General features: G+C 42.1%; 1 protein-coding gene across 1 annotated transcript in view; it reads right to left on the reverse strand.

The window, feature by feature from the left end:
* The window catches only part of LOC119568479, a gene marked incomplete in the record, with an annotated part of 11,170 nt that overhangs the window by 1,118 nt on the left and 2,346 nt on the right, over window positions 1–7,706 (reverse strand).

The following is a 7,706-nucleotide window of genomic DNA, read 5'->3' on the forward strand; positions in this document are numbered from 1 at the left end:
AGGGTCCAGCCACTAGTACATCCTCACACTGAACCAGAGGATTCTTGCACAGGGTAGAAGAATTATCATAACTGGTTCCAGCACATAGGGATCAGAAGTAATGAGCTTGCTGACAGATTAGCCGAAGCTGGCAGGGGTATGCCCCCTAATCCCATGATAATACATCAGAGCCGAAAATTACTTCGGAGGAAGTGTACGGTGACGGCCACCTCCTTCCTCCTGCAGCTTCACAGAGAGGAAACGAGATCTTCCCCCTCGACCAGCTGGTACTCAGATGCCACAGGCTATGAACCACTGGCACTCTCTGAAATAAACAACAGAGGTACCGAAGTCATTCTGCACTGAATGCGCCTAGGTTACCACTGTGTATGGCAGGTCATACAAACCATAGAACGTGAAGAGAGATGTTGCATGCATTGCGGCGAGCCGAACGCCACACTTGTACATTAATTGGAGAATTGCGTGCACACGCAATTCCTAAGACAAAGCCCGCAGAACACAGCCGTCGTGCTGGTAAGGAGATTATGCGAGATGCTTACACCACGGCTACAGGAGCGCCTGCTGGCAATCCCACCGCCACGGTAAGCACCGAGTGTCAGACAAACAAATGAGACAGCCATAATAAGCTGACACAGGCCGGGCCATAAGTGAAAGGCCTGGGCGAAGCCAGAACTTCGCAAATCTCAACCAACCAATCACCAACCGTGCACGGGCATTCATCGTCTCGCTCTACGCGCCCAACGCGCTCGCTTGGTACGTCCGAGAGCGTCGTCACACAGCGCTATGCGCGAGTAAAGCGTGTCGATGAATGCTCTTCGACCGTCCTCATGAGCCCTTGTAGGCACCCACTTAACCTGCCAATCCGAGATCGAGAGATCAACTCCTCGATTTTTGTATGAATTAATTAACGGCGCATAAAGTTTTTGAAATGCACACATAAAAATTCATACAAAAAAAAGTATCAGATCCATCGACCTGAGACTCTCGGGTTATAACCGCGTTGCCCCTGCCCGCTTAACCTGCCAATCCGAGATCGAGAGATCGACTCCTCGATTTTTGTATGAATTTATTAAGGGCGCATAAAGTTTTTGAAATACACACATAAAAATTCATACAAAAAAAAGTCTCGGATCCATCGACCTGAGACTCTCGGGTTATAACCGCGTTGCCCCTGCCCGCTTAACCTGCCAATCCGAGATCCAACAACACAATAATTGATTTTATATATACATTTTTTTTTTCTCGACTGACGTACGGGTCTCTTAATTAAATTCATATAAAAGCGAATATTGGGTCCTGTGATCTCAGATTGTGGGGATCCTAACCCCAGAGTTTCAGATCGATCGACCCAGTACTTTTTTTTCTTCGAATTTTTATTCGAGTTTTCCTCAAACTCCTGTAGGACTCCTGAAATCGATGAAATATTCATAAAAAATCGGGTATTGCAGATATTTCGAATCCCTCTCTTAGAGATTTCGTTGATGCCTGTACGGTACCACGGGTGAAAAGAAAAAGCGAAATTTCTCCGTCAATAAAAAAAAAAAAAAAATCATAGGTGATTCTCGTCAATGCGGCATTTCCATGGGCCGTTGCAGCGCGCACGGGCATCCTTAGTCTCGCTCTACGCGCCCAACGCTCTCGCTTGGTATGTTCGAGAGCGTCCTCAGACCGTCCTCAGACAGCGCTATGGGCGAGTAAAGCTTGTCGATGAACGCTCTTGGACCGTCCTCATGAGCCCTTGTAGGCACCCACTGGCGTGCTTAGACGACTCTCTTGCTCGCCCTCCCACGCATACACTATTAAAGAAAAAATCATATAAAAAACTAGCGGGAAACATCGACCTGAGACTCTCGGGTTATAACCGCGTTGCCCCTGCCCGCTTAACCTGCCAATCCGAGATCGAGAGATCGACTCCTCGATTTTGGTATGAATTAATTAACGGCGAATAAAGCTTTTGAAATGCACACATAAAAATTCATACAAAAAAAAGTCTCGGATCCATCGAACTCAGACTCTTGGACCGTCCAAGCGGCCGAGCGGCATTTGCATGGGCCGTTGCAGCGCGCACGGGCATCCTTCGTCTCGCTCTACGCGCCCAACGCTCTCGCTTGGTACGTCCGAGAGCGTCGTCATACAGCGCTATGTGCGAGTAAAGCGTGTCGATGAACGCTCTTGGACCGTCCTCATGAGCCCTTGTAGGCACCCACTGGCGTGCTTGGACGACTCTCTTGCTCGCACTCCTACGCATAGACTATTAAAGAAAAATTCATATAAAAAACTAGCGGATCCATTGACCTGAGACTCTCGGGTTATAACCGCGTTGCCCCTGCCCGCTTAACCTGCCAATCCGAGATCGAGAGATCGACTCCTCGATTTTTGTATGAATTTATTAAGGGCGCATAAAGTTTTTGAAATACACACATAAAAATTCATACAAAAAAAAGTCTTGGATCCATCGACCTGAGACTCTCGGGTTATAACCGCGTTGCCCCTGCCAGCTTAACCTGCCAATCCGAGATCCAACAACACAATAATTGATTTTATATATATTTTTTTTATTTATCGACTGACGTACGGGTCTATTAATTAAATTCATATAAAATCGAATATTGGGTCGTGTGATCTCAGATTGCTGGGATGGGTGGGCGTAGGCCACGTAATCCTAACTCCAGAGTTGCAGAGCGATCGACCCAGTACTCTTGTTTTCTTCAAATTTTTATTCGAGTTTTCCTCAAACTCCTGTGGGACCCCTGAAAACGATGAAATATTCATAAAAAATCGGGTTTTGTAGATATTTCGACTCAGGCTGGCAGGTTAAGCGGGCACACGTAACGCGATTATAACCCTTGAGTCTTAGAGCGATGGATCTGATACTTTTTTTAACAATACTTTTTTATGTGTATATTTCAAAAACTATGCGCCGTTAATTGATTTATATAAAATTCGAGGATTCGATCACTTGATCTCGGATTGTCAGGTTGAGTGGGCACAGGCAACGCGCCGGATGAGTCGTCGCCTGCCCAGGACGCGCCGGATGAGTCGTCGCCTGCCCAGGATGCGCCGGATGAGTCGTCGCCTGCCCAGGACGCGCCGGATGAGTCGTCGCCTGCCCAGGACGCGCCGGATGAGTCGTCGCCTGCCCAGGACGCGCCAGATGAGTCGTCGCCTGACCAGGACGCGCCGGATGTGTCGTCGCCTGCCCAGAACGCGCCGGAGGAGCCGCCTGCGCAGGAGGAACTGCTTGCCCAAGACGCGCAGGAGAAACTGCCTGCCGGGGACGCGCAGGAGAAGCAACTGGTGGGTGATAGACATGCACCCGAAGGCTGAAGTGTTACTGGCTGGCCATGTGAGATGTCCATTTGTACATTGTACATAGTTTGACACTAGATGGAGTTCAGTAAGATTTCTAAGGGGCTTCATAATAGCACACAGGAATGTATTTGTTGCCGTGTCACCCCTCCCAGTATCTTCAGAGTGAATATGTAGATATTCCAAGTTGTATGATTCTCTCAAGACATACACAAATGATATCACTTTGAGGTGTCAGCATTAACTCCCTTAAGAATGGGAAGGCTGAAGTGCTACTGGCTGGCCATGTGAGATGTCCATTTCCTTTAATATTAGACTCCAAAATGCTGTGCACATTGAGATTGGGACAAGTATGGGCCAGGTCAGAAAAAAAGACATAATCCAAAATACACTCGACCTCTTCCAACTTGAGAACCGTTAGAGATGTTAACGTGTTCTGACGAAAATTTAGAAAAGGGTTGCGGCTGATCTGTGATATATCCGCTATCTCCAGTACCTCTAGATTCGGCAGAGTGCTTATGACTTCAAATAAACATTGAGGGGGGTCATTCATTTTCATAACTCGGGTGGCCGGGCAAAGTTTATTTAGTCTGAGAAGCAGGTATCTATTTAGTGACATGTACATGTACTTCTCGTGTATATACCAATATTCACGAATATATTTCTGCCAGAGAGCGAGACATTCAAGTCCGAGTGTCCCTGTTATTTCAGCATCTAGTTGTAGGAAGGTGAATAACAGATGCTTGTGATATATGTGTTTCAGGTACCTTAATTCCTTCAATAGTTTCTTCAAGTTTTCACTCTCATCAGGCCAATAAGTATCCTTATTATAGTCAAACAAGCATCAAGTCGTCAATTCCGCCTCCACTATCTTGAAGTTTCTTTCCATCATACACTAGATGAAATTCCTTTAATCTTGGACATGATCGAGTAACAGGACCTAAGACCCAGTGGAAGGAGACTCATACATGGTCGGGTACAAGCAATAGAGTCGTCAGATGAGGAAAATTATGGAACATCCTTGCCGCACTTTTTTCCTCAATCACAGCCTGGTGGACTCTGGTCAGTGATAGCTCCTTCAAGTTTGAACATTTCCGCATCTTCTCATGGAATGTAGGATGTGTGGGATTTTTACTCTCATCATCACCACAAAATAATTCATCCCTCCGTTTATCACAATATTCACAATATCTAGTCAACCATTTATCACAATATAGAGTCATCCATCTATCACAAAATCGAGTCAGTCTAGGTGAAAAATCAATTTCAAAAATCATGGAAAAATAATTTTTAAGTTCCGTTTTGGGGTTCAAAAACTCTTCTGACTGTTTTAGTAGCCGTTTTGTGTATTCATTTATCAAGGGAGATTGGATGACAGGGACAGTTTTGAACAGTACGAACAACTGAGTGTAATGTATCGAATTTGTGGTCAACTCCTCACTTTCTCTTGACAGAACCCTGTCTCATCCACTCACTATCTCTATTAGTGATATCAATCACTTTCATCAGCGAGAGTTTCACCACTTTCTCCAGTGCAATGTCACTTAGTGTTCTTGGCCTGAAACAATCCATATCCACTACCATAGAATGGCACACACGTAAACCATAAGTGAATCATCTAGAGAGCGATCTCAGAACCACACCGGGTGAGGTCCGACCTGAGACTGAGCCTGGTCTGTAGCTTGAGCTTCTTATATCACCAGGATGATGATACAAATGATACATACAAACATGATACAAACAAAAAATATGATTAAGACTGAATATCCCCTCAGTACAAGAGATATATACAACCAACTTCAAATAAAATCTGTCAGAAAAAGTGTGATGTACATATATACCAGGTTCGATTATACTCTCGTCATAAATACATGAGGAGTTAAATAATACAGGAGTTAAAGAAAATTGAAATAAAAATTCGTATAAAAAAGTATTGGATCGATTGGATTGCGTGTGCTATGCTATACTCTCGTGGTAGGTGTAAATGTGTGCATGGGTGTTGTGTGTGCAATGAACTCTCATTGACAGGTCTTATGAAGAGGGAAAATGAACTATCGTGTTGGGTGCAGTGATCTCTCTCATTGCCAGGTCGTGTGAAGCATGCAATGAACTCTCGTGTTGGGTGTGTATGTGTGCACGCACGTTGTGTGTGAAATGAGCTCTCTCATTGACAGGTCGTATGAAGCATGCATTGAACTCTCTTCTCTCTCTCTCTCTTTCTCTCATGTGTGCATGCACGTTGTGTGTGCAATGAGCTTTCTCATTGGCAAGTCGTATGAAGCAGGCAATGAACTCTCGTGTTGAATATTGGGTTGTGTGATCTCAGACTGGCAGGTTACGCGGGCATAGACAACGTGATTATAATCCGAGAGTTTCGGATCGATCGATCCAATGCTTTTTTTATTCGAATTTTCCTTGAACTCCTGTGGGATTCGTTAAATCGATAAAATATTCATAAAAATTCGAGTTTTGCACATATTCGGAATCCCTCTCTTAGAGATTCCGTTGGTGCCTGTACAGTGCCACGGGTGAAAAGAAAAGGCGATATTTCTCCCTTACTAAATTTTATATATATATATATATATATATATATATATATATATATATATATATATATATATATATATTTATATTACTGTAGTAAATGTTATATATAAAACCTTTGTATAGCATACAATATATATATATATATATATATATATATATATATATATATATATATATATATATATATATATATATATAAGATGTGTTAAATAATCTATTTCACTAAAATGTATATTAAGGTAAATAAAATATTTTTTTTTTATAATTTGATATTGATATTAACTGCACGAGTTTACGGTAATAACCATTAAATTCAATCCTAATATCACTGTAAGGTAAATACAGTTTTGATCCATTCATAGATTCGAAGATAGTGATCTCGAGACCAAGACAAATATTAATTGTGTACAAATCCTGTATATAATCAAAACTAAAGAAAGGCACATGGTAAATTAAGTAAAATACAGGATCAAGTATTGTATCGTCGGATCTCAGATTGTCAGGTTAAGTGGGCATAGGCAGCGCATTTATAAACTCGAGAATCTCAGATCGGTAGAATCGATGCAGCTTTTTAGATAATCCATATAAAAATCGAGTTGTGAGTCCCTCGAGCTCAGATTATCAGATTAATTGATCATAGGCAACGCAATTCTAATCCGAGAGTTTCAGACAGATCGATTCAATATATTATATTATATGCCTTGGAGGGTAAGCAAGACCGTGATTTAACTTGCATGGTAAGATAACGCCCCAAGGATCCTGAGATGGTACAAAAACACACCATTGACTCGCTTTACACGCACAAAACACTGATCTTTATAACGTTATTAGAAGTAGCTAGGCTCGTTGCCGGTCACCATGCAATGCATCCGAAAGAAACACAAAAAAGGTCTGACCCTAAAAAAAAAGAAAAAAAAAATTGTACTTGGAGAAAACTTTCAACCTTGTACACGATTACCTCTGCCGCAGAATTGGCGGTAATGAAGTTCTCGTAGCTGCTCTAAAGCCACACGTGTTCAATGATCATATCGTGTGTAAAGCAAGTCGGTGTCCTGAATTACAGAATAATTTCGGTCAGGCGAGTAAAAACAAATTTAATGAAAAACATTTCGCCGTCATAGATCTAATAGACATATTCTCTACTGCTCTAGCTTTCGACTCGAGTGACCTTTGTAAAGTCATCTCGGAATGAGAATAAAGAATCAGAAGACGTAATAATGCTACTACCATCGCCGCCACCAAATACGGATGAAAGCCATACCTGTACGAAACACGATGGATTACTCAGTGTCTTCGCGACAACCGCAAGTCGGGAAACGAAAAAAGGAAGAGATAAAAATAAGAAATGGATATAAATGAATCACACCCATAACATATTGGGCTTCGCTTCTGATCAATGTATTATATACCTGGATTACCTTCTGATCAACGAATGTTGCATACCGATCTTAGTTTCTTTAAGATATACCAAATATAAGAAGAGAATTCAACATGGGTTTGCACAATTAGTAGATATACTTTTTTTCAAACTGCAATAAACGTATCATGCTACAGGGGCGAGGATTACACTCGATATGTACATATTTTGTTTTTCTAAGTACAATAAAACATAACATTAAATTACACACAACAGGGTAGATCAATCTATTTTCAAACTGAAACGAAATATATCATTATACAGAGACGAGGATCATATAGATACATACATAAAAAAAAAAAAAAATTGTGTAATGAGCTCCCTCTTTGACAGGTCGTATGAAGCATGCAATGAACTCTCGTGTTGGGTGTGTGTATATGCATGCACGTTGTGTGTGCAGTGAGCTCTCTCATTGACAGGTCGTATGAAGCAT

This window comes from Penaeus monodon, chromosome 44 (assembly GCF_015228065.2).
Source record: "Penaeus monodon isolate SGIC_2016 chromosome 44, NSTDA_Pmon_1, whole genome shotgun sequence".
In the NCBI taxonomy this organism is placed as follows: Eukaryota; Metazoa; Arthropoda; class Malacostraca; order Decapoda; family Penaeidae; genus Penaeus; species Penaeus monodon.